This window comes from Stegodyphus dumicola, chromosome X2 (assembly GCF_044657685.1).
Source record: "Stegodyphus dumicola isolate Sdum_Otavi_A_Nest chromosome X2, ASM4465768v1".
NCBI classification, from domain to species: domain Eukaryota; kingdom Metazoa; phylum Arthropoda; class Arachnida; order Araneae; family Eresidae; genus Stegodyphus; species Stegodyphus dumicola.
The window spans coordinates 19,053,231-19,080,621 of record NC_140781.1 but is presented as its reverse complement, the minus strand read 5'-3'; the positions used below and the strand labels follow the sequence as shown (position 1 = coordinate 19,080,621).

Here is a 27,391-nt window from a genome sequence, read left to right as displayed (position 1 = left end):
CTATAGGCTCTTATTACATTTTGGCCATGATAAATTTATGGACCTGATCGAGGTCTTCTCAGAGCAACTGAAAAACAGAGACGAGGAAACTATGAAAAGTATAAGTATTTATCAAAACAAAAAAGGAATGTAAAAGAAAGAGGCGTAAATGCATCAACTGTTTTTGCGCTATGTATGTGATATTTTGATAGGTTTCGCAGTATGAAATTGAATATAAAGAAACCTTGCCATGTATAATGCATAACAGACTGACAAAAAAATTTCTATAACATTGAATTACTAATAGGGAACTTGGAAAATTCAATAATAACAGAAAAAGGGCCTTTTTTTGTGAAAATTTGGAAACATTTAGTCAGAATAAAAGTAAAACAGAATCAATGCAAACTGAAGAAAAACACATGAGTTAGCCGTACCATGGTATCAATGAAAACTCTTTTCTTTTCATGTAAAGGCAAATTAAGAAACTTGAAAAGCTGTTTATAAAAGAAATTTGTCTTTAATAAATAAATCTCATCATTGTTCTTACAATGAAACCGAAAATAAATCTAAATACGTGCAGCCTTTTTAGCATATGTTTTATATGACCAACTGTACGTTGCATTTCTTATAAAAATTATTATTTTATTTCATACGCAGCTGTGCAGTCGTGTTCTCTAAAATTCTCGGTTTAACGTGAGGTAAAATATATAGAGTTTAGCGTAGGGTGAAATACATTTTGAAGCTACGCTAACTGCCTAGAATCTAATTTATTGAATAGAAGCTAATGACTCCGCATTTTAGGTGCACAGGCTGCTTGAGGAAATGGCAAGGACGAAAAACTCATCGCAATCATCAGAACGCAAGGGCCGCGCATATTATTATAAATCTTCTCATTGACTAATGCTGAATAAATATTGAACCCAAAAACGCGATGTATTCAGAGTAAGCACAAGTCAAAGGACAACACTCATTGACCCCAATATAAAGCACTGGCGCCCTTATATGATCTCAGTTACCAACTATACTAAACGTACTCAAGAGAGAATAGGCTGTAGTATAGAGACATGCCGAAGCTCAAACACATTAAGCACGATGTTCCCACGACAGTGGTGGCGACCATGAACACAAATGCGGACAAACGGTTTGGAGCAGTATTTCTTTGCGTATACAGTGTTTTGTTGGAAATGCATGGCTGTTTATTGTTCTACTACCCTTTAGAACTATATATAATATTATACAGTTAGAAGGTAAATATTATTTTCATTGCTATATCTCTTCTTGAGGATTTGATTCAAATGTCTGAGACCTTTACTTTCGAACGTTAGAGACAAAAAGTACACTGTAGAAATACAATGTAGGTAGGTGCACAGAATACTTTACCTTATTAATTGTCTTTCTAACTGGAATTTCTGAGTGAAAAGTTACCATGTGCGTGTATGGTACACGATTATAAAGTCACATACAACATTCGGTACCATCTGCAATTACGCAGAACAACGATAAATCCCGCAGATACGAGGCTAGTACTGTACTACGAGTTATGATTTTAAAACGAATTCAAGGTAACTATAACATTATAAAGACACATTCGGTTTGGATACGTACGGCGGAATTTTCCCTTTCTTCCTGTTCATTTAAAGCAGGGCTTATTTTCAAATTCTGATGTCTGTAATAACGCACCCAAACAAGAGAAACAAACTCCATCCGGTAGAATATTTTCCCCCAAAATTCCTCTCCCCAAATTATCAACATCTTCCTGCTCCTTACTCACCGTCGCAGCCGAATTCCAGTCATATCTTCTTATCTCAACCTCATGCTCCACATTGTAGGTGCATTGAGTGAAAAAAAATGAAATGGGAAGGGTTGCAAAAAACATTCTTTAAATATCGGGTTTGTATTTAATGTATTTTTAGCGACGTATTATGAATGTTAAGGTGCGACGAACGCAAAAAATGCGGAGTGTTTGCATTGCAAGGTGAAAGCAGAGGATAAAAAAAAAGGCCGATGCAATATTTATGGCCTTCATGTCCGGTCATTATCTAAATATAACTCGGAGTTGCCGAGTTTAGATACTTCTTTCTATTTACACGTTTTGCACAAATTTTTAAAGTTACCGGAAGTGGCAACCTCACTAAGTAGTTCGTTTTTGGCAAGTCTTTTCTTTACTACTCAAGGTGTTTAAAGAACAACTGCGTGTTCTAGAGAAATGTTTGAGCGTTCCGTCATATTTTTACCAGGAAAAAATAAAAATTAAGGGAAAAACTGACATTATAGTACGCAAAGTTTTCATTCAGTAACCACTTCTATGCGTACGCCTTTATAATATTCTTGGTTTCCTTTCTATATGTATGCACTACATATTTAAGTCATCACTCAATAAGAAGAATTTTTATTAAATTGTCAGATTTCAGAAAATCAGATTTTAATTAAATTTATCAGATTTAAGAAAATATCATGTTTATAAAGAATGCTTCTGAATTTACGATGAACATGCCAATAACAATATTATTTTGACATATTTTACAGTATGTAAAGGATCCATTTATATTCCAGTTACAATCATAGATATTTAGAAACTAAAATATATTTACTTCTCAAAGCGTTTAAAGAAATTTGCACATTTGCTGAAATATTTGAGCGTTCCGTTGTACTTTTATCAGGGGGGAAAATTAGAAAAAAAAATAAGAGTATAGTACGCACATTTTTATTCATTAAGTACTTTGAAGCATATAACTGAATAAACTCTTGCTTTTGTTTCTTGTATATTATATATATTTCTCATTTAATTACTTTAACTGTTCTAATATTTCAGTATTCCTTCTCTGCTTTTGTTTTTCTGCTTTAGTCGATACTTTTCCTTGTAAAACATCTTACAAACAGACTAATAAAAAATAACAGTATTATGAAAGGTATTTGTTAATTTAAAAATGAGTATATCTGCAGCAAAATTATTTCTATAGTAAAAGCTTATAAATGTAAGGAGTCATTTACTATATTGCTTTAAGAAAACTAAAAATATATATTATATATATGAAAATAAATATTTCGCGATTACATTTACATTTACGGTATTGCATCTATGTGCTGTTTTTGTGCAGTGTTGTATGTGTCATATTTGTTATTTATATGTATTTTATAGTCTGCATTTAAGAGCAAAATTTTTGTGTCATGTTTCATATTGTAAATAAAGCAACCTTTTTTTAGCACTTAGCATATAGCAAGTATTAAGTATTCCATAATTAGCATTTTGTACTTCCGTTCTAGTATGTACCTTGTACTGTATTCATGTGCTTATTAGTATGTATTCATGTGATTACATATCTTAGACAAGATACATCTAGAGTAATCTAAATACATCTAGAGTCTGTAATTCCATTAATGTGTCGTATTTATGCGCTGTACTTATTTATGTGTTGTATACGTCATTTTTATGTGTCATATTTGTATTTATGTGTATTTTAGTGTATCAATATTTCATTTATGTGTATTTTATTGTATCAATGTTTCATTTATGTGTATTTTATTGTATCAGTATCTGCATTTAAGAGTACAATTTTGTATCATGTACCATACTGTAAATAACGCAAACTTTTTAGCACTTAGCATATAGCACGTATTAAGTATTCTGTACGTAGCATTTTGTATTCTGGTCCTAGCATGTACGTTGTGTTGTATTCCTGTGATTATGTATTATTGCTAAGTTAAGTCTATATATGTCTGTAATTGTATTTATGTTTTTTTTAATGTGTTGTATGTTCATATTCAAGTGTCATATTTATATTTATAGGCATTTTATTCTATCAGTGTGTCCAAACAACCACTACTGTAAATCAAAATTATCTGTAAAACAACTAATGTCTTTGTATGGCAATGAAATCCACTTTTTAACATAAGATCTGAATTAACTCCTGTTACCTCTCACTTGTATGGGCGTTTCCGCGCTTTTCCCCTTGTGTTAAGGGATACGAGCCAGTTGCCCTTAAAAAGACTTATACCAAGACATCCCTCTCCCTAGGTAGATAGCCGTAAAGTGCTCTGCCATAATCAAATAAACCAAAACCTATTTACCGGAGTAAATACCGCAGACGATACCCACGGTTCACGGTTAATCCAAAAGCATTTAAGGTGAAAAAAGAAAAGAAAGAATAATAACTTCTATTTTAATTTTAAAAAATACTTTAAAAAATTTACTGTAGTTCTAAGGAGTTCAAATTGGAAAGTTAATTTATTTGGTTACGGAAATTAAATGAAGTTTCAAAACGAAAAAGAGCGCACAGTAAATAACGGAAGAATGCACGTCATTAGAAATGAAGAAGCTAAGTTATAAATGGCATTAAAAAAACAATTTTTACAACTGATACTGAACTATATCATTGTGTTCGAAAAATCGGCTAGTACTTTTATTTATTTTAATTTTATTATGCACTGTTTATATATTCTGGATTGAGTGCAATTTAACGCGTGTTGTGGCTAAAAACAGCTTCAGATACTATGACATCATAAGCAATTCACTGCTGTTATCTTACGCATTATCTTTTCCTTTGGCATCTTTCATAAACAGTTTTGCATTATTTTGACTGTTTGTGATAGTAATTTTTCGGAAGTTTTGCAATAAACAAACTTCTTCTAAGTCGGGAATCTATTAATTCCCTTCCAGTTATAATCGAGTCTTGATTCCTTTAGATGACTGACCGGCTGGTGGAAAATGGAATAATGGAGACTTTATGTCTATTTTAATCATATGTAATACCTACATATTAATCTCAAAACACTATTATTTCTTTTTTATAATTCTTATTGTCGTTATGGTCAAAAGTTTGTCATCGATTTTAAAACTATTTCATGATAAACTATCAAGATGCATACATACTGTTTGCGGAAGACAATAGAATGTGGATAAGCGACTTTTCAAAATTCGATTTAATTTTTTTAAAATTCAATGTTGAAACGAATTTCCGCACATATGTTCGTTTAACCAGAAAACTAAAAATATTAGAATTTACTGCTTACACCATCAGAAAAAGCGGAAAAAATATCTTTTAATTGAAATTTCTGTGAAATTTTTAATGTGACTTCTGATTTTGGGGCGAATTTACAAAAATCGCTGGGTTTTTCTTTCCGACTGCTTAATGGCTGATATTTTAAAATTTCAACATCTATATATATAACATATGTTACGGTGAAACACCGAAATTTGGAGAATGTCGACTTTCACCGGTGAATGTCAACATTCACATAGTCTCTTGGTGTATGTCCGAAATATTTTCCAAATACTCTTATTTCTGACTTACACCGGTCAATGTCGACATTCACCATGTACTAATGGTGACTGTTTAACATTAATAGAAGTTAAAAACTTACTTAATTATACAGTACGTTCTAAATGAGAAAATAAAATAACTAATAAAAAACTTACTAAATTATGTGATTCAAATCTTATTTATTGCAACAACTTAAACTATTATGGCACTTTATGACCTCTCTTTTCGACTTTCACCAGAGTATATCTGTGATTGTCGACATACACCGGTGAAGGTCCGAATATACAAGAATGTAGTGAAATATTCGGTCTTTCACCGACGTATTTGGTGAATGTTGATATTCTCCGGTGAAAGTCGACATTCTCCAATTTCGGTCTTTCACGGTAACATATGTTTATGTTTCAAAGTTTTAAATTATCACAGATTATAAAGCAAATTCTTCGCCCTTTTTTAAAACAAGAATTATAAAAAGGTATTAATAAATAATTTTCTGAGCTTTTTTTAAAATATGCTGCGTATGACCTTAAACAGAACGGAAAATTTTGCATCTTTCTTTGCGACATGCGATTCGCTTAAAGTATGATGCCATTTAATGCAAACATTTTTTTCTCTAATATTGATTTTATTTATTTATTTCTCGCAGCTTGCTAGAAATAATTACTTGCACATAAACTAAGCTTACTATAGAAGTCTTCTTACATTATATAAAGGCTATTTCGTCCTCACATTTTTTTTCATGGATAAATTTTGCATTTTCTACATGTATCATTTTATGATTCTTACAAACAACTGAATTTATAGCTTTATTAACGCTTGCAATTATTTGCGACGAACTATGTCGTGCGAAATGAAAAAATTAAAATAAAATAATTTAAATACATTTTTCTCAGCATTTCATTTTAGAAGCTGATTTCTTAATTTTATTGTGAAACGTAATATTGTATTCCTTTAGATGGCATTAACATTCTGTCATCCAAAAACATATGTTATAAAGATAAGGTAGGTAACACAAAGCCGACTGAGAGAAAAATGCGTAATAAAAATAATGTAGCGGAAATAGAAAGAATGCGAGTTCACCACCTAAGATAATCTAAGATCAAACACATGAATTTTTTTTTATCACAGATAATGTACATAAAAAATGAATGTAAATTTAGAAATAATATATTTTATCGTAATATTCTAAATAATAACAAAATACTTAGAAGTAAAAGCACAATTGAGACTAAAAAAATATATATAAAATAAACTTTTATTTAAAACTTATGAAATGATTATCATGAATAATAAAAGCATGGGTATTATTCACGAATAGTAAAGGTTTGGGTGCATAATAAAAAGTAATAATCAAAATTCATTGCTAAAAGTATAAGTCATTATCTTTATAAATTTTCCAAAGGCACCCCAGTGGCCCACCAGCGGCCGAGCGGTAAAGTCGCTGAACACTGGTAGTTCGGTCCGAGGTTCGAATCCCGCGAACGGGCTGGCTGCATGGGCGTTTTCGTGGTTTTCCCCATGTGTAACGTGTATACGAGCCAGTTTCCCTTAGAAAGTCCTCCACGAAGGCATCCCTCCCCTTAGGCAGGTAGCCCTCGAGGCTTTGCCATAATCACACACACACACACACACCAAAGGCACCCCAAATTGGCCAACACCTGAATATGGTCGATTGGACATCGTTCTTCTGCCAAATGTCCTTTAAGTATAAGAATTAAAGGAATTGTCACATTGCTTTGGGTATGCTGTCGTGACGTATGTGGCTGTCTCAACCAGCTAGCAGTTAGAAAATCCGTGATTCGAATCCCGGCAAGGATACTATTTTTCTTATCACCTGCTCCAAAAACATAATGGCCTTTGTATGTTTATCTGAGCTACTGTTTCACATAAAAAGATATAAATAAATGTATTTAACTAGATCAGCTTGTGTGTTTCATACTGTCATGCAATCTGCCATAGTTGGCAATAGCCAGATCAAAAATACTGAAAATTCGTTCCAAGTTAGGATTTTTTTAGCATCCTCTCTTGAGCATGATTGGCAATTAGTGTTTGAAAACTAGCTCAAGTTTTTTCATAGTTAGGGCCCACCAGCGGCCGAGCGGTAAAGACGCTGAACACTGGTAGTTCGGTTCGAGGTTCAAATCCCGCGAACGGGCTGGCTGCATGGGCGTTTTCGTGGTTTTTACCATGTGTAACGTGTATACGAGCCAGTTTTCCTTAAAAAGTTCTCCACGAAGGCATCCCTCTCTTTAGGCAGATAGCCCTCGTGTGCTTTGCCATAATTAAATAATCCAATCCAATCTTTCACAGTTAGATTCTTATTCCTAATATTCTCTTCTTTCATTATGTTCTGCTCCGAAACGTCCTTTCTTGTGTCTTCTTGCTTACGCTCGATTTTTTTAGGTGACATTTGAAAGATATGTTCTTGTTTAGCTATTCTTAAAGGGAATGGAACACGATTCTGTTGTTTTCATTATCGAGTTCCTTAAACACTTTATTTATTATTCATCTAGATTCTTAGAACCAATGGAATCATCTACGTAGCAAGGTTGCATAAAGTTAAAAAGTAATGTAAAAATCATTGCGTTAATTGAGTAATCATTCGTTTGATTAATTACAAAATTTAACAAAATAAATCGCCCGCACTGATTATTGGATTCACGTTTAGTGAAGCTATCCTGTATTTTTTATGCGTCAAACCTTCCTTCTACCCGTAGATTACATGTACATTTGTGTACATTTCATAGTCATTACATATCAAAACACGCATAACTGCCAGAACTGCACGAAAATTTCAAGAAAATAACTGGGGACAAAATCCACATCTACAAAAGTTATTATACTTTACAGTAGTAGAAAAAATGATACTAAGTATGCTACAGCCGTTTGGGCGCGACCAGTGGGGGACAGTGCTCAGCGTCCCTTTGCCTTAAATTCTCTGCACAGGCTATAAAACCACAGCAGCGATCGCTGCGCTTATCCTTGCAGATCTGATCTCCATGCACATTCGCAAAGAATAACAGGCTGTCTACACCAAAGTTATTCAAACGGACGGATACCGCGTTTGAAGAAACCATGCACAGTCCAGTTATGCATGATTACCAAGGAATTATGCTTTACGTCCACCCAAGTCTCAAAGGTATAGCTGTGTGTGTCAAAACTGATGAAAAAGAGAGTCTTTCTTCCTCACCAGTAACAGACACACTCTTATTTAAACGGATAATTCGAAAACTAGTGAGGGTGTCGGGAATGCGTTTGTGGAGTTTAAAGACCAGAAGCAAACATATAACTGGAAAGCGCATTTGGCTTATTATAACAGCATTTTTCAGACAGAAGCGCTTTCAGTACGGTAAGCTATATAGCATGTAATAGACACGAATAAATGGAATTCAACTACATGCCGGCAATATGTTCTTGATGCTAGCTATCTCTGATTACCAGCACACTTCACCAATCATCATCAACATTCAGCAGTTTCTAAGAAATAATAGACATAGCATATAAATCTGAAATGGCTGAAAGCACGCACAAGAATAGAAGGTAATGAAATAGCAGCTAAACTAGTCAAAGAAAGCAACTAATAATACAGAAGCGATTATACTCACTTATCCAACTCCTATCTCATACTTAAAAAAACAGCCTTTTTAGAAAAGGCAGTCCAAAAATGGTAAAATGAATAAGACAACGGTGCAACTGAAAGACGAACGTGTGACTTTATGCCAATAGCAGGTCATAATCCATTTCCTGCATATTTCCGTAGGTTAAGTATCTCAGAAACAAACATCTGCGTTTGTGAAACTTAAAGTTTCCCAGAACATTATATCTTCCAGTGCCACTGACAGACTCAAATCAACCAACGCCAACCAAACAGCTACGACACAGCATACAGAAAATTTATAATAAAAAATTGTGCGCAATTAATAAAATTAACAACATAATAGCAGCAATGGAGCAAAATATATATCAGCCAAATTAAATTTAAATAATCCCTCAGCTATCACTTCAAAACGGATTTTACTTTATTTCATTTATCCCCCTCCCCAATAATCTTCTGAACGTTTTCAACAGTGACAATGCTTGCATCAGCTGAATATGATTAAGTAGTGAGCTTATAAACATTCTAAAATCTGTTAAAAGCTTTAAATCATGAACTAACAGCTGCACAATACAGCATAACAACGCATTTATGACAAAGCAGCAGTGTACTCTACTTTATATTTATTTTTAAAATTTTTTACATGTGCACTTTTATGTTTTGTGTTTATATTCATGCATATGTTTGTTTATACACATAATATACGTATGAAAACAAGAAACAGATTGCATTTTATGTTTAGTTTTATGGTGTACGTATATATGCTACATTTTATAATTCTGTGAGTAAACCAAAGGTACTACATGTAGCATTGTAACCAATGTAAAAACCCCATGTAGCATTGTAACCAATGTAAAAACCACATGTAGCATTGTAACCAATGTAAAAACCACATGTAGCATTGTAACCAATGTAAGAACTATTAGCTATGGAAATCTTATGCTCAAAATACATAAACTCCCGAAGCGGAACTCATGTCGCCCCTTGGAGATGTTGCTTTAGATAGGAAAGTGAGTGGGACATACGCCTGTTTACTTATATTAGACATCAGGTGCCCCCTGCCTTCGTCACCAGACACCAGTAATAGCGCTTAGAGTAATGTTTTAAAGTAAGTTAACATGTTTTTAAGATTTCAGTTTAGCTCAAATCAAGATCTCCTCAGCTCTTTTTTAGCATCATTTTATTAAGGTTAAAGGATGAAAAAGAAAGATAAATTCCAAAACCACAAAACCCACCCAAGAATGGATTGAACAACTTAATGATTTCATAGGTGACATGGGGAGCGATCATAAAGATTAATGCTCAAAGAAAGGATAAATTATGTAAGTTTATATAAACTAATGCACATTTAAGAGTGGATTTATGAGCAGTTTAATTGAAAGCATGTAATGATGATTTTGTTCAGGTTCTCTTGGTCATATCTATACTTTATGGAAGAAAAACATACCAATTTAAAATTTAAAAGTAGATTTAATTATAATGAACAAATTATTATGACTTGAACCTTTACTATAACTTCTTTCCTTCGTTCCCACCAGAAGGCAAATTACTTGTGTGAGTATTTAAGCCGAGGGTCTGAATGTTATAAAATTAGAGCTTTTGGCAGTTTACGTTACTTCAAGTTTACATCTAATCGCGAGCTTTGCGGAAGATTATTCCGGCTTTAGCCATTTTACTAGCCGACGTTACAAACGCGCAGTCAAATCCTAGAGCCAGCTTCAATGGACCACTTTATGTAGTCTCCCGCTACGATATTTGAATTATGTTATTTTAAATACCTGTCAGGTGAGGAGTTTTGTTTTGTAATCACAAGTGGTGCTTTCTGTTAAATTTAAGCAATTAATAAAAATGTTATTTTAATCTTCATAAGAGTTTCTATTATGATTCAAACTAGAGAGATAACTCGCTTATCAGTCTACTAGGTAACTCGCTTATCAGTCTACTAGATAACTCGCTTATCGGTCTACTACTGTCTGGTAGTTTTCCTCAAAAAAAAAAAAAAAAAAAAAAGAAAGAAAGAAAAAAAACCTCTATGAGACAAAGCTTAAGTAGTTTTATCAGGTCCAATTTTAAACTCGAATAATAGAGCATGTAATATTCATCTCACATTCCTGAAATAACTAATTTATTATAACTCATTCAGAGGAAAAAAGCTAAGAGGAAGAAACGGCGTCTGGGTAAATCCACAGTGAAGGTTTCAGCAGTGTAGCGAAAGGACATGCTTCTGAACATTAAATAAAGATAATTGAGAAAAGAGGAAAAATATGGAATGAAGAAACAAAGAATTAAAAAGAAAGAAAACAACAGATGCCAGAAAAAGCTTTTAAGAGAAATGTTTGGAAAAGTAGACATTTGCCTGTCAAAGAAGAAGAATATTCCGTATAATTACGTATCCATTGATATATTATAAAGACAAAAACCACTTTAAATTATTTGTTTCAATTTCACATCAAAATCCCTTATGAACTAAAAACTAATGTTTTTCTACTGATGTCCAAAGCATCTTATTGCGTGCACCTTAGAACTTCTTAGTTTTGAGCCCCTGAGAGTTAGTTGATGATTATCGTTAAGCTCAAAACTTTTTATTTTGAACATAAACTAAAATGTAAAATTTATTAAAAAACTTCTTAAGCTTAGAAAAATTCTAAACTTTTTGCTTCACTGCCAAAAAATTAAACTTTTTATTTCTGAGTGACTGAGCTTATATTCATTAATCCGAATGAAAAAATGCGAAAAGATAAATGTATGTGATTCCCAAAGTCTTTTAGTTATTTGCTCCATTTTACTGCAAAAACTGCATAAAAAATAGGCTGTCTTATTTTTCTTCTTACTGAGTAATATTCTATTGTCTTGAATGCACAGAACATTTATTATTAATTGACATTCAGAGAACTTGAATGCAAAGAACATTTTTATTAATTAACAAAGAAATAAAATTCATTAGATACTTTTAAATAAGTTTATTAATTTTGTCTTATTATTTCATCACATGCATTGTGCAACAGCTGAATTTCAATGTTTTCAAAGTATTACCCTCCAGATCGTACCAACATATTCATGTAAAGAAATAATTCTGTATATTACATATGCAAAGAAATTTAATTATGCTTAGATTTTCTTACGCTGCTTCGTAATACACTTCTGGCCATTAAAATTGCATGAAGGAAATTCTAGCCATTAAAATTGCATGAATTACACCATGAAGAAAAGCAAATAAAAAAAATAAAAAAAAATAAATAAATAAATAAAAAAAAAAAAAAAAGGTATTTATTGCACGTAAACAGTGCGGCAGGAAGACAATATGATTAAATTGCTAAACATTTTGGAGTTTCACAGGGGTGCGAAATTAGTAGAAACAGCTGTCATCCCTGATAGCTAAAACGGCCCTTACTCCATTAGGTATGGAGTCAAACTAGGTGATAACAGAAATGGGCAACCATTCCATTCTACTTCAGGTCTATGTAACATTTCATCAACCATACTGACTGGAGAGCGATAACGGGCTAGTCTCTCAGCAAACCATGACCAGATGGCTTCAGTGGGGGGGGGACAGATCTGGAGACCATGCCGGCCAGCGTAGCAATCGAAAACCCCGTGTATAGAGGAAGCTCAGAACACGACGTGAAATACGTGGTCTTGCATTATCTTGTTGGAACATGGTACTTGGGGGCCTCGAAGATAGGGCACAATCACTGGACGTAAGATATCAGAAATGTACCCATCTGCGTTTAAATTTCCGTCGATACGAACTATACATGTGTGTGTCGTGTATCCAAACCATCACACCTGGTGCAAGGCCCCTATGCCGATATCGAATTCAAGCAGGCGACGTGCGGTCTCCTCGGACACTCCAGACACGTATACGGTCATCAGAATACTGCACGTAGAACCGGGACACATTTGAAAAGGCGACACTGTGCCTCTCCTGTACCCAGCTTTGTCGTTTGGAGCACCAGTGACTTCGTCTCTCTCTATGCTGCATTTTCAAGGGAAGCAGAAGTAATGATCACCCTGCTGATAGTCCACGCTGCTTAAAACGTCGACGCACCTTACGAGCTGATACTGGGCGTGCTGCAAAAATGTCCATTTCCTGACTAATGGTCTGTGATTTGATCGTACGGTTTTGCAGGGCTAACCTCACAATATGTCTATCCTCTCTGGCGTTAGACATGGGAGGGCGTCGAGATCCTTCATGCCATTCACTGTGACCCTCAACAATCCATTGATTCCATATTCGCATGACAGTGGTTGGATGTCGACCATTGCGACTGGCAATATCACGGAACTATAATCTACACTTTGGATAGCAATGATCCCTGTTGCTGGTAAGCAGTTCCTCTTCTTATTCGAGGCATAACACGATATTCTGAGCAAACTCCAACTTTACAAAGCATTTTCCGAATGAGAAACCCACAATACAACTTTTTTTTATGCAGTGCATCAGATCTCGTTTGTCCCTTCTGTGTCTTCTAAATGCGCTGAAATAAAAATTATTTGCATATTCCAACTTCTTACTTTCATTAGATTTTGACTTTCGTCAGCTCATTCCTTCATGGTGTTGCAATTTTAATGACCAGCAGTATATTTTGGAATCCTCTAAGTGCATAACATAATGGCAAATTCAGATAGTTGCATTTTTCTTACAGATATCGACAGTTACAATTATATCTTTCGAAATGACAGTGAATTATTATTACACCTTTAGTAAAAAAATGATGCAAAATCAAATCAAATTAAATAATGCATTTGAAATTCGCATCTTATGCAGTTCGGAATAATTATATGCAAAACTGAAAAATGCAAAAAAAAAAAAAAAAAAAAAAAAAAAAAAAAAAAAAAAACAGAAGCATTCTGGTCAACCGCAAGAAAAAGGAAGAAAAACATGTCAAAACCAACAATGAAAAAGGAAATCTAAATCTTTCGCTGTGTCGTCAGAGGTTGGTATTAGAAAAGGTGTAAATAAATCAGCCTGTTTCTGAACCAGCAAACATACAAATTAAAGTTTAAAACTTGAAATAATCTCAGAAAATAATAAAGGTAATCTATGTCATTATCAGTGAAACCCCTAGGGGCCGAAGTAAGCGGTGTAAACTCTGCAAAATTATAGCATCAGAAACAGAAATAAATTAAAAAAGTATATTACTATTTCGAGCATACCGAATCCAAGAAACAAAACAAAATATACAAATATAAGCAATCCAATGTATAAAAAAAATAAAAATATACGTAAATTTTGAATCCATACAGGTCGGGTTAAAAACTTTAGTAAAAAAAAATATTATAGCAATAAAATTATAAACAAGCAACAAAACTTTAAAAATCTAATAACAATAATTTAAATTTTTTAAGTGAACCGACTCCAGAACGCATGTAATTTACATATAAGTAACCCAACATATGAAAATTTGAATTTAAATTTTAAAAATAAAAATTAAAAAAGGAGCTAGTTCTTAATATCTGTACAGTTAGAGCAACAAAACGTTTTGAAATGAAAAAAAATATACATTCATTTCGTTTGGTAGCAAAATACCGTTGCTAAGCCTATAAGGTATTTTCTCCCTCCTTTCTGCATGCCATCGTGGTGGAACGGTGCAACACTCGGCGCATATTCAAGAGGTCCAGGTTCGAATCCCGGCGAGAGCAATTGCACATTTTTCACGTCTTTTCTGCTTCAAAAAATCCTAATGTCTCTACAATGACGCCCGAACTAAAAACGGGGATGGATGCACACTTGGCGTGTATTCGAGAGCTCCAGGTTCGAGTCTTGTCGAGGGCATTCGTCATTTTTTATGTATTTCTGCTTCAAAAATATCTAATGTCTCTACAAGCCTAAAGTGTGCTAAGTAATGGATTTAGATAAACTACGAATTTTAAATTCAGTAATAAGAATTATTACAAAACACCCCCACCACAACATTAAACATGATGTAGCGGAAAAAAGGTAACAAAAATGAATTATTTAGAAAAAAGAAAAATCATTGAATTACCTGGATTACAAATCCGAAAAGATGTTGCTAACTGCTTTTTACTTTGTATTCTCCTTAGTAAAAAGAGTAACACTACTTACAAGATGGATCGTGATATTAATGTACCACCATAATAGAATGCCAGTTAGCTAAGTATGAACGAAAGGTACTAAAGGCACCAAGAAGAGAAAACTGAATAAATATGTCCCGGTGAGAAAACAAACCACCATAATAGAATGCCAGTTAGCTAAGTATGAACGAAAGGTACTAAAGGCACCAAGAAGAGAAAACTGAATGAATATGTCCCGGTGAGAAAACAGACCACCATAATAGAATGCCAGTTAGCTAAGTATGAACGAAAGGTACTAAAGGCACCAAGAAGAGAAAACTGAATGAATACGTCCCGGTGAGAAAACAGCTTAAGTTGTGGGAGGGATTGGGTTTCAAACCCGCGTATTGTATGATAAATAATTAAGGAGAAATACGAAATAAAATTTTTGAAAAAGATGGAAGCACGAGTAAGATTAATCTAAAGAAAACTAATAACATCAAACAATTAGAGAATGTTAAGCTCGAGAATATATTTATCCATTTTTTCCTTCTTTTACAAGAAAGGAAAAGATTTCCTTTTTTGATATGAAGCCTACGTTTTCATCTTCAGAATTTTAATTATTTTTTAACTTCCGTGTTTAATCGAGGATTCTGATTAGTAAACGCATTTGGTCACGTAACTAAGTTTAGGGAAAAATCTTAAACTCAAGAAAAAGCCAATCTTCAACTTTAAAATCTTGTAAAATTTTAACTTTAAATTCACGTTAATTTCAGAAAAATCTTGCCTGTGTGCATCCAAGCAAATTTCCTGAAAAAGGAAAGAAATCATCATCCACACATTTATTCATAATATTAACTTATCAGCAATAAATGACTTACTCATAATCTTAAGCTGGAGGATTTTCATGAGATTCATTCTAGTTCAAATACGTAGGTAAATTTTAAAGTTTCTGACCTAATATTAAAAAAAAAACGGTAAAAGTTTACAATTGGGTGCCCCTTGTTTATTGGAGATTCTTTTTGACGCCAAGATCGGCGCCAGGAAGTCACAGTTTCAAGATGGCCGCTACACAAAACCAAAATAAGAAGTCGAAGAATTGCATAAGATCTGTGTCCATGTACACATCGATCTGTTTTTATTTAAAAAACATCCTAGAATTGCACAAACTAGGCATTGCGCACTGCCTTAAATATGTCCACGTACACATCAATCTATTTTCATTTAAATAGAATCGGGAAACTAAAACAAAGTTAAAACTATCGTGATAACCAGAAGTGAGGTTTCATCGCCAAAATTTTTTTAAAAATGTCGCCAATAGAAGGGGCACCCAATTCTACACTAAAGCTAAAAAAACTGTTTGCGATGAATAAATATGGAAATTTCGTTAGAAACATCGTATGAGTTCTTTCGACAGTGAATGCCGACGCTGAAGAGTTCGGGTTCGAATTCCGGAGAAATCATGGACATTTGTAAAAGCATCGTGTCTATATGGTATGGAGCCACTCAATACACAGTGTGCCAAAGTCCTATCGAGTGATTTGGCAGAGGAAACGGATGAAAGGTTCACATACGCGTCCCCTGCCTTGCTGTCCTTCATAACTGGGGTAGAACTGGACAAAGTCGTACTGTCACCTACATGACACTCAAGGCTCATGCCATATTTGATGAAATCAAATAAATGAGATTAGCCACAACATTCTAAAATGTTAAAAACTGACTATCTTTTCTGCGATTAAAGTTTTGACTAAAAGGTCCTAATGCGAAAACCATAAAATAACTCTCGCATCTTGTGCATAGTTATTTGCCGTCTGCCTATTCTACAGGGAATGGGCAAAACAATTTCGCATGGATCGAAAATCTGAAAAAAATGGTTCTCATGAAGGTTGGCCATTAGTGCCATTGACATCAAAAAATATTGCTCGCCTCCAGAGAAAAATATTCAGTTAAAGGAAATTAAAGGTGTGAGACACGACAGTAAGATACTTCTTGTCTAAACTAAATGTTTTGCGCATTTTATATGAACATTTTCACCTGAAAAATGTCTTTACGAGATGGGTACTCCAATTTTTTTTTCCAGCAATTTAAAAACCACAACGTGTCAATGCAAATTCGGAAACAGAAGTGTGGGTTTAAGAGTTCTTATAACACAGGTTAATTATTATCTGTTTTCTACACTGAAATCTGACCTTCGTGGAAAGCGGTTTATTGATGACGATGGGTGTGAAAATAGCAGTTATGGAAATTTTTGAAGCCAAATCTTTAGATTACTTTTCCAGGGGAGAAGAACTGCTTATTAAACGATGTAAAAAGTGTACCGAGCTAAAAGATAATGAAAAATAAAAAACTAACATTTTCTCTATTTTTTAGAAGTATATTAGGCCGGAAGATTTTGAATCTGTATACGAAATGTTAAATTTATGTATCTGATTAATTCTCGGAACTTTTAAATGAAAGCGATGATGCTTTTATTGAAGCCATTTCATTTCCTGATTTCACATTTTACGTAATTCAATATGAACTTTCTAACTCGCTTTATCCATCTATTGCTAAAATATGTTAAGTATACCACTTCTCTGAAAGTTCGTAAAACTAGCTTTCTACTTTACCGCAGTGTTTTTTTATTCAGAAACCCCTTCATATCTATCAGACTGACATTTAGATAACAGTATTATTCCATTAATCTGCAGTAATATTGTTTGTTATCACTGTTGTCGAACACTGCAAAAGTGAGGCATAAAATTTAAATATTTAATGCATAAACTTAATAACACGAATGATTATGTAAATGTTTATAAAATAGTAATGTATAAAACTGGGGGTAAAACTATCAATATTATCAGACACTGTGAATATTTTATATTAATTTAGCCAGCAGACTCAAGACTGTTTCTCTCTGGAATTTATTACGGTGTATTTTAATATTAAATAATAAAATTTAAGTTAATATTGCTAAAATATCTTGTTGAAGCAGATTTCAACAAATTTATTTTTCTTTCTCACTAATTCAGGAATTAGTGTCTTTCCCTAAATTTTCTTTAAATCAGATACATTTTATTTTTCAAAACACTTGAACTTTAAATAGAAAGACTGGGCATAGAAAATTCTTCGATCATATTAATAGTAATACTGATATATACAATTTTGAGTCCAAGTTGTAAATAAACTTTTCTCTCTTGAAGTTGGCTACATCTTTGATGTTTACGCCTTATTAGGGATAAAATGGTTAGATAAATATCTTATCAGTTATTGCGTTCGCTTACCTCATTTAGTTTTGAAATAGAATCTTTTAATATAACATAGCTTTAAACGTTCTACTAAAATGCAATCCATTTAATTCCATCGTTAAAATTTAATGAAAATATTTTTTTCCTGTTTACCTTTTTTCTCAGCCTAAATCTTATCACTTTGATAAACAACAAATAGTTTCTTTCTTCCCGGTCGCAAGCTTTTTCTGCGCTTCCTGTTCTTCACAGTTTTTCTTCGCGTTCTTCACAGTTTACTTTTTCTCAAGAACTCGGTTATTTGAAAGTTGTTGCTAATGACAGAGGTTTCTTTCATTCCGTTATTGATAAAGCTTTTAGCAGATTTTCTTTTGCCGCTATAGGCAACAATCTTCCGTTAAAAACAATCTCGTAATTTTGTCATCGTCTCATGATTTTATTTTTTTCAACTTAAAAAAAATATTGTTCGTATTCTCCAAAAAGCCAAATTTTCAAGTTTCTTTTCCGCTTTGTTAATAAAATCTGCAATCCAATTTTTAGATGTCCGCTAAATTTGAGATCTTGAGAAATTTATAACATTCTTTTTACACGTAGTCTCATATACATTAGTCTAGCTTAGAGAACTCTAAATTTTAGCATAAAAGAACAAGGAAAAATTCATAAATCTTCTTCATTAATCATTGTTAGTCCCTTGGGTTATGTTACAAGAATCGACACTGTATATCGTCGACACAACGTAGAATGTACGTGGGCATAGAAAGAATCAATATTGACGTACGATGGACACGATAAAATATAAATTATGATAATGTTGTACTAATGATACAATACACATTTATCACGTGCATTAATCATTTTATTGAGTTGTAACAGACATACTAAGGATACTGCATAGGATCGAACTGGTAAAGGAAGGACACGGCGTAGGACCGATAGCGAGAATTAATACTGGCAATACAATCGATATTCGCATAGCATATACAAGGTTTATAATTAGTAAAAGCACGTAATAAAGAGATTAAAGATTTAATTAAATTATTATTTGTTAAGAGTTACGGTGCAGACTCAAAGCCGGCATAAGATCGAAATCGGTTTTAGAGTTGTAGTGCTGATCCTGTACCGGCAGTGAAGTTGTCGACTCCGCTCAGGTCTTATTTTTAAACGTCTTCAGTTTGAAACTCAGATTTCCACAGAACCTTCAAATTTTGTGCAGATTTATAGTTTATTTAATAATTTTAATTCCAGTCTAATTTTAAAAGCCCTATTTATAAATTTGTTGACTTCTTTCTTCCCTTAAATTCTGCTGTACATACAATCCCCAAATGCCAGTACATCTTTAAGGTGGAAGGTACTTGTCAGATTCTTTTCAAATTCACAGAACTTTTTTCTAAAACTGACCCTCATATCCAAAATTTGAACTTATCCAATTTTAGCTTAACTAACGCTAGTTGATGGAAAAAATACGCAGGATTGAATTGTTTTGGAGAAAAGGATGCTTCCTTGGAATAGCATTTTGAGAAAAATGATCTTCTATGAGTTACTTATAGAATAGCTTAGGGTCCTAGATTTTAGAGGACTTTAAATCGTCCTATAACTTCTAACCTTGTTGTTTTCCTTCTGAAAATAATAAAAATAAACATTGAAGGCCCCTTGAGAGAATATTATGTCTAAGATAAAATTTCAGACTCCACACATCCTTAATCGCGCCATTGATTCGGTCAGCATCATTTCGAGCAGTCTTAATGTTTCAAAATAGTATCTTGATCTCATCTTTGTGGTAGATCGTACATTTATAATTATTGATGGTATTTATGATACAATTTCACCTGATTTTTATCAACTTTCTGGGTATCTTATATGCCCCACATTTAAAGTGAACGGCAAATCCACTTTGTTGATGAGTTTTAATGATCATACGCAGGGGGATAAAAGAGAGGGTTGAATTTTTTGAACAGAATCTGAATTTTTCACTATTCAAAAATCATGTACACTTCTTCGTTGCTTTAAAATATAAAACGTCAATGTCTAGTAAATGATAAGAGAACGCCTAGAACGGCATGTTGCACCTGTGTGTACACCAGATGAACTGTGGTTATTTGTGGAGGCAAGCATGGGTTACCTTTTCTCCAAAATACATCCAAAGCCTCTTTCAGTAAATGCCGCGGCTTGTAGGAGCAGTTCCTGAAAAGCCTGGAGACAACACTCATTACTGATTTTTTTCGTTTTCTTCACGTCAAAGAAAGCTGTATTTCAAATAAATTAACATTGATGCTATGTGTAATCTCTGAAATAAAGTTGGTTTTTGGAATCTCTTGTACTTCTTGTACTTGCATTTTGGATGTCGAGCAATGTACACAGTATGACCTGATTTCTTATTGAATTTCAGAATCACGCGCTCACTGTTGTTCAACTACACTGCTGTTTAAAATTAAGATAATTTTCACATTAGTTGATTATCTCCAGAATGGATAGACTAGATTTTAATGACATTTGATATGGTCATAAGTTGATAAAATAAAATAAAAAATATACCTCACTTACAGTCATAGTACACACACATGAGCATGCGTAAGGCACACTGACGCAGGAAGATCTAAAAAAGATTGCTAGATCAAAGAATATGTATGTATAGACTTTCTTTGGCTAGATCGAACACAAAGTGAGGCGAATATGGAGATGGTCACCTCTATCGTAACTTCATACTGGAACTGAAGCAGTTTATAAATGGCTGTGGCCAGTCTATCCCATTCCTGAAGTACCATGTATACAAGTCCTGTAGTGTTCTGAAAGGTGAAAGCGACTTGCAGCTACCCACTAGGCATGTTCTATAGGGTTTAGGTCTGGATATCTGATTAATTACGGAGGTGCACTCGAAAGCTGTCTACCTTTGAAGCGAGATACCTTTGTTGGAGACTTTCAGAGGTAAAGTTAGCTAATGTTTTCTTTGTGTACCGTAAAAACAAATCAGATGTCTGTAGAAATAATTCTACAGGCCTACATACAACAAATTGCGTATGCGGATTTTGTTGCATCTCTAATCTTGTCCAACACACGTACTCCTAAATGCAGATGTCTTCAGTGAGACCGAAAGAATCAAGAATTAAATAGAGTTAGGTTAATTGACGAAGCAAAACTCTCCAGAACCGTCTACCTGAAAGGATAGATGCCTTCATAAATTTCTTTCCTAGTTGAAAAAAAAACACAAAGAGATGAAAGAAATGAAATGTAAAACTAGTACAATCCCGAAATCTCCCAATTAAAAATGTATTTTGAGCGGAAATGATTTTGGATTTTTTTTTTCTAAAAAACTTTCTGTTGTACTAAATATATATATACAATAAACGAAATCTTTCCAAAGATTAATTTTAATTAATTCAAAAATGAACTGTAGCTTAAAGAAGGACATAATTAAACAGTATTTTTATGACTGGTAAAATACCTCTACAGAATAATTCTTAAATTTAGCGCATTTTATATTTCTTATATCGTACATAAATTCTGCGTAGTCTGAAACCTTTTTGAACTTTAATTAAGCTGAGTGTTATCGGTTATTTTAAACCATTCCTGTTATTCTGCCTACTCCCAAGAATTTCACATTTAGAAATTTTCTGCGAAATTTAGCCAAATTAAGCGGATGTTAGATAACATATTTTCTTCTCTGTGACTAATTAAAATTAACGAGAATCGTGTAAAAATCTTACTTTTATTGAACTTGAATGAAAATTTGCAGTTACGCTAAAACAATAAAAAACTTGTTATTAAGTCTTGTAAATCTTGCCATTAATGGAGATTAAATGAGGCCTTTCTTTGCTTGCCTTTCATTTATTCTAAACGTATTCCTCCTCCTGAATTTTGTGATATTTGTCGTTATTGATAGATAAAACATATTTTTTTACAGATTGTCAACTGAAATGTTGTCTTTTTTAATTTTTTATAGAGGATTAAAACTCTATATTTAAGTCCCCTATAAATGTCTGAAAACAAATATGTCCTTACTCTACCCTTTTTGGTAAATTCGTAAAACGTCATTGCCTAGAGTTGAATTATTTAAGCCTTTTCTAAGTAAGTTTTTGTAATTATGTGTATATAAAATTATTTTCAAATTATGTTTATTCAATAGGAATTTTTCACATCAAAATGCTTCTGAAAAATAAAGAATTAGAATCATTCATCTTTCCCTTCAGGTCTTCTGAAAACCAATACTATATTTTTGATATTATACATCACCATGTAATATTAGTTTTCTCTTTCCCTAAATACCAAACTTAAACTATTGTTTTTCTTTTTCTAGGTGACTCTACAAAATATTGACCTCACTTGTGGGCAAATGAAGATCTATCTTTTAGTTAAAAAGTGTTAACTTAATACACATCACAAGAGAAAGAAATAGACCCCAATTAAAGTCTACATTGTTTCCTCTTTAATCCGAGAACGCAATCCTTACGATTTGTACATTGCAACAAGCCCTGCAAGGGACGTTTTTTCAACCATAGAAACAATTTTTCTGCTGTCGTTGCAAGATACCTGACGTCACTGAATAAAATGTGTGTGTTTTTATTCCAATAAATATTGTATTTGTTAGAATTTATCATTTATTGTATTGTCAGGAAAGTTAACGCCGTAGTATGCTGACAACACAGTGAGCAATCGTTTTGCTCTTTCCTTAACTTCTGGCGATTTCAAATATGGTAATCATTCACACTTGTTCATGACATCATTAAAATTCTTTTACATGGATTTAAAGATGTGTGAAAGGCATAACTGATATAAAAGTTGATTGAGTAAAAATTTGTAGTCATGCTAAAAACAAATATATTTGAAAGGCAAAGGCCAAAAAAAAGGTTTATTCTCAAACAATAGCATTTTGTGTATTATTTTCTAGAAACACGTACTACTGTACGTATGTTTTAATTTTTAAAAATGTTTAACTGTAAAATCTTCTTCAAGAATTTGTAATCCAATATGAAGTTTGCAGACTGGAGTATTTTTAACTACGTTAATATAGTTAAATAAAAGTCAATTTCCCTAAAACGTTTACTCTAGTAATTAATTTCTTTTAGATGCTTGTTTGTTTAATCAGTCACTGCAAAGTAGACAAGGGCTATCTGCCTAAGCAAAGAAGTTCATTGGAAAGCGTTTCTAAAGGAAAGTGGCTCGTATTCACGTTAAAAATGGGAGAATCGAAGTCACCAATGTAACCAGCCTGTTGCCGTAGTTCAAACCCTAGTCGAATTAACAATATCAAAAGTCTTATTCACACAGCTATTACATTTTTTTAAAAATTTCATGCTCCCCTTTTTCATACACGGGAAGCGAGGAATGCTCCGTGGAAGACCTTCTAAGGGAATATCAACGTTACACATAGGGGAAACCAAGAAAATGCCCATTCAGTCAGTCCGTTCCCCGGGACTCGAACCCTGGACCGATCTGCGTATTAAGTGGATTTCACTGCTCGGCCTGGTGAGCTCAGCTACTGATTGGCAATTTTTTACATGGTGCAGTCATCCAGGTAAGATTAGGTTAGGTTATTTGAATGTGTAAAAGCATAAGGAGAGTATCTGCTTAGGGGAAAAGAGGCCCTTGTAGAAATCTTTCAAAGGATTTGTATTCACACCACACATGGGGAAAACACAAAACGAACCATATAACCAGTCCTTCCGTGCTCGAACTCGTCTCGAACTACCATTATTCAGTGGTCATAAACACTTGTCCATTGGTGCGTCCACTCCGTCTTTAGAAAGGCCTAGGGAGGAAAAAGTGGGATTAGGTAATCTATTTTATAGCCCCTTTTCTGACTAAACGTTAAATCTCAGTAAATATAATAAAAAATAAATGAAAAAACAGTACTAGAAAAACTATAGATTCCTAAAACTATGTTCATCTGAATACTCAGGGAGCCGACCAGCGGCCGAGCTGCTAAGTCGCTGAACAGTAGTAGTTCGCGACTCGAATCCCCGCGAACGGGCTGGCTGCATGGGTGTTTTTGTAGCTTTCTCCATGTGTAACGTGTATAAGAACCAGTTTCTCTTAGTCCTCTACGAAGGCATCCCTCCCCTTAGGCAGATAGCACTCGCCGGCTTTGCCGTAATCAAATACACCACACACTCCCAAATACTCAAGATTCATTGAAAGATGTTACCCATTAATGACCTTTGCACTCAGCAAATTATGATCTACAGCTAAACAAAAGTTTCGTTGATAGAAATTTTATTGATCATGTACTGTGTTGAGTACATTCTGTTGTAAATATTATACGTAAGGTTATTTCATTTTATTGATGCTTACAAACGTATATGATAAACAGACACGGATTCAGAGAATTCAGTAATGGTTTCGTTTTCCAAAAAAATTCCAATATTTATTAAGGACGCTCAATGTTCTTTGTTCTTAAAAGGGCTCATTTACAAACTGAAAACTAATGATACTTCAGTGTGCTTAATGATAACGCAAGTTTTTTTAAATTTTTACCTGCCTCCTAATTTGATTTTTACGTGCTTAAAGTTTTAGTTGATATATAAAATGAAAATAAACCTAGTGTAAATGAAAAAACGTTTTATATACAGTTTATTCTTCCCTCAGTTATATTCCCAAGAGGCTAAGATGAAAAATTTACGTTCAAAGTGGGCAAATGACTGAAATTTAAATCCAATCCTTAGAAAAATCAGTTTCCTAAATTTTGGGTCAGTTTATAGTTCATATTCTACGAAATACATTCCATAAAATTCTTTTCGATATTATAATCAGAGAGTATACTAAAAATGTGTTCTTTAACGTCTATACGCAACTTTACATTAAAATTTAAATTCAGATTTTCTTGGTTTTGAAGTTTTAATTAATTAAAATTATTCTGTTGCTTAGAACATATAAATTCAGTGAAATGTTCCGAAACTTTTTTTGCTTAGTACTAATAATATGTATTAAAATATCTGTGATCTGGTTAACTTGCCTGAGTTGTTCATGAAATGTTAAATTTTTTTAATTTATAAAACAATTTAGCAATTTAAAACGTCTCCCAACAGTGATAGTTATTAGCGACGCTGACTGCCCGGGTTCGAATCCCGGAGAAGGTATGGATGTTTGTAAACGAATAGTGTCTGTGCTGCATGGGGGCACTCCCAAATATGCGGCGATCCGAAAGTCCTCTTGAAAGGATTGTGTTAGGCGAAGAGTCATTTTTTTTCCTCTTTGACAATTGGGGGGGGGCGAACTGAACAAAGTCGTACTGTCGCCTATATAGTGCTCTAGGCTCTTATCAACGGCAGGTACAATCTTGACCCTTGCCAAGATGAATGTCGAGGGCTTGCTCTGATATCAAAGACCTGATCTGATTTTACTGTCGACTAGGTGGGATAAGCCACAAACAAGCAAACACAGTTTAAAACAAACAATGAATTAACTGAAAAATCAAATCAACAGAAATATTCGAAATAAAATTAAATCTAAAGTCAGTATATTCAATCTAAAATAAGATACTAATTAAATGCCTAAGGACACAAAATAATATATTATATTCATTTTTTACAATTAACTAATTTTAGCTCATTTTCTGGAATTTTAACTGAAAATTCCCATTTTTGAAAGTATCATTGATCGTAATTTTCTGTTGCCCTTATGCTGTTTCTTGACGAACTGACCACACGCCAACAGAATTTGCCTCAGGAAAGAACGCCTTTGGGGTGGACTTCAAAGAAAAACTAGCCAGAATTCATGCTATACATGTAGAAAACCAAAAAGAAAACCTTGCGCAACTAGCCTGTTCTCTGAGAATCGAAAGCAGAACGAACTGTAAGATTTAGGTTGCGACAAAGCATTCGAGAGTTATCTGCCACAGAAAGGCCGTTATGAAAGACTTTTTAAGGAAAATTCACTCGTTTTTCCTTGAAAATTGGCTCGAATTAAGGGAAACAAGAGTGAAGGAGTTAGCGGCCAAGGAGCTATAAGACCGCTGTGCTCTTGCCTTTCGAGGCCCTCTGGTGGAGCGGTAAAGTTTTTTTTTTTTTTTTTTAAAGCCCAAAAGGCGTTAGCCCAGAAGGGCTATTAATTTCGTTTTGGCATTTTGTGTTGATTCACTTTTCAAACTGTTTCCACCAACTATTACAGCCCTTTATTATATTTAAAGAAATTAAATAATAAAGAATCTACATAATGTATAGATGTTTAACAACGGTACGGTTGTTAAAATTTTAAACAACAAGGAATGCAGACTTTACAAGGAGTTCATGAAAGTTATGGCATTCCAATATAGTTTACTTGTCTCACCACGTTTCTGAGACTTTTTATCTAGTTCTGAGCATATAAGAAGATGCTCTACATTCATGATGCTCGAATTGCAAATTTGGCATATACTAGATGGAAGGATGGCAAATTTATTAAGATGATGTGCCATGCAATTGTAACTTGTTAGATGTTGAAATAATTACAATGTTTCTGAATTAAGACTACTTTTGTCATCCGCGGGATAAAATAATGAAAGTTTTATAAAAAAATTGTATGTAATTTACGTAATAAACAGCATATCGAAAAGAGTATTAATCCAAACAGCAGAGCTGCATGCAAGGAGAGAGAGGTTCAGGTATGTGTGCATATCATTCATAAAAAATTATTGAAATCTTACATAAAATAAGTCTATTTTTAAAAATTTTTCTTTTTATATCCCCCCCCCAAATTATCCAGCTTTGTACTCCTAACCGAAACGAAATCCTGCGTGCGGTACAGCACCACATATAAAACTCAACCGCTTTATAAAACCAAATAAGGTCAAAACGAACGTAATCCTAATAAGCGGTCCCCACTGTATTTTCAGAGTTATGGGATCCTGGCATTAAGTAAAGCTACGTTAATGAGCATGATATGGGACTTGATTTGAAAATGGATAAACAATGGCGATACAACATGAAAAATTCTGCGAAGGATTTAGGCTTTTTATAAGCTATAACCGTAACTTGTATCTGTTGATTATCTAACTAAATAAAGAGCGGTTTGTTCTTTGAAACGTCTGCCGATATGGTTGGTTCAAGTTTGGCGGAATCGCTGCCATATTTCGTGATTCACGAGACTTCATAATGATTTAGATATTTTATTTTTATGTTTAATTTAATTATCTACAAAAATACTTCAGTGTTGAAGTCTGAAACTCAATTTTTTTTTTAGAAAATTTACATGGAACTACTGTTATATACGCCCTCGCTTGCCGACAAAATTCTCGCCAAATATTTTTGGCGAGAAACTCCACTGTACATTATTATTATCTAATTTTTTTGCCTACATTTCGAACGTTAAACCTAAAATGTCTCCAAAAACGCGGTTTTCGCACCTGCAAA

The 27,391-nt window shown here is 33.5% G+C and overlaps 1 long non-coding RNA gene across 1 annotated transcript in view; it reads left to right on the top strand.

The window, feature by feature from the left end:
- LOC118185155 (uncharacterized) overlaps positions 1 to 23,274 on the top strand; it is an 88,350-nt gene extending 65,076 nt beyond the window's left edge. Inside the window, exon 3 of the long non-coding RNA XR_004757551.2 lies at positions 22,363 to 23,274. This is a non-coding gene — a long non-coding RNA (uncharacterized LOC118185155). The remainder of the gene's footprint in view (positions 1 to 22,362) is intronic.
- The last annotated feature ends 4,117 nt before the right edge of the window (positions 23,275 to 27,391 follow it).